This window comes from Arachis duranensis, chromosome 3, assembly GCF_000817695.3.
Source record: "Arachis duranensis cultivar V14167 chromosome 3, aradu.V14167.gnm2.J7QH, whole genome shotgun sequence".
Classification (NCBI taxonomy): Eukaryota; Viridiplantae; Streptophyta; class Magnoliopsida; order Fabales; family Fabaceae; genus Arachis; species Arachis duranensis.
In genome coordinates, this window is record NC_029774.3 from 116,153,377 (window position 1) to 116,154,408 (window position 1,032).

At 38.3% G+C, this 1,032-nt stretch overlaps 1 long non-coding RNA gene across 1 annotated transcript in view; it reads left to right on the forward strand.

Moving 5' to 3' along the window:
* Positions 1-533: 533 nt before the first annotated feature.
* Positions 534-1,032, forward strand: part of LOC127745793 (uncharacterized) — an 8,476-nt gene continuing 7,977 nt past the window's right edge. Inside the window, exon 1 of the long non-coding RNA XR_008007357.1 lies at positions 534-819. This is a non-coding gene — a long non-coding RNA (uncharacterized LOC127745793). The remainder of the gene's footprint in view (positions 820-1,032) is intronic.

The window sequence follows — 1,032 nt, forward strand, 5'->3', positions numbered from 1 at the left end:
GTGCCGCGAAGGATGAGACCGTTGTCGCCGAGGCTCCGCCACCGCCCAACTACCGTCGCCGAAGCTGTGATGCTGTCTCTGCGCCAGCAGGGAGAAGCAGCCTTTGAGTGTGTAAACCCCGATAACCTTTCCTTTTCCATTTTAATATCAAGTTTTTTATTATTTTTAATTTTTTGGGATGAAATTTCTTTTGTGATTTAAAGACCATAACTTTGATTTCTTCTGAACTTTTTGACTGTAAGCTCTAATTCATGCCATTATGAAGAATGAGTTTATTACTAATGATAAATACTGAACATTATTGAAGATTATTGAACTGTTATTATTATGAGTAATGATTTTTTTTAGGTTTTTCTGTTATGAGTAATTTAGATTATTTTGTTGTACAGTAATTATGGAACTGTTCTTTGTAAACCCCGATTAATTAGTAGATAATTAGTCAATAAATTAATTTTTAATAAGGAGGATTAGAAATATGAATATTATATCAAATTAGGATAGAGCTCATCGAAACGAGAATTTTGACACCAATTTTAAAGAAAACGGTCCAAAATTGGACCGAACGGGCCGAACCGGTTAAACCGGGCCCAAACCAGACCGTGGGCCCAACCGGACCAGCTTTTAAAAAGGACCCACGTCCTCATCTTCCCCATTTCAGCAACGTTGAAGTTGCAGGGGAAAGGAGAGAAAGGAATCCCGTAACCCTTACGGTGAACTCCGAACGCCGTATCTCCTCCGTCCGAGCTCCGATCGCCGCACCGTTTGTGGCCACGCGACCACCGCATCGAGCTCTACGTTTCTACCGGAACAATTTCATAGGTAACTTGTTTTTTTAATTCTCAGCCTCTTCTTCCCCAATTTTTGGGAATTTGAGTGGAGGTATTGAATTTTTTTAATTTTTGATGTTTTAGGATCCAATTAGCTTGAGTAAAACGTTTACTCTTGCTTATGTGAAGCTTGGGTAAGGTGAGAATATGATAATTCTATTTTAATTTCATTGAATTTGAGCTTTGAGTATTAAATTGGATATAT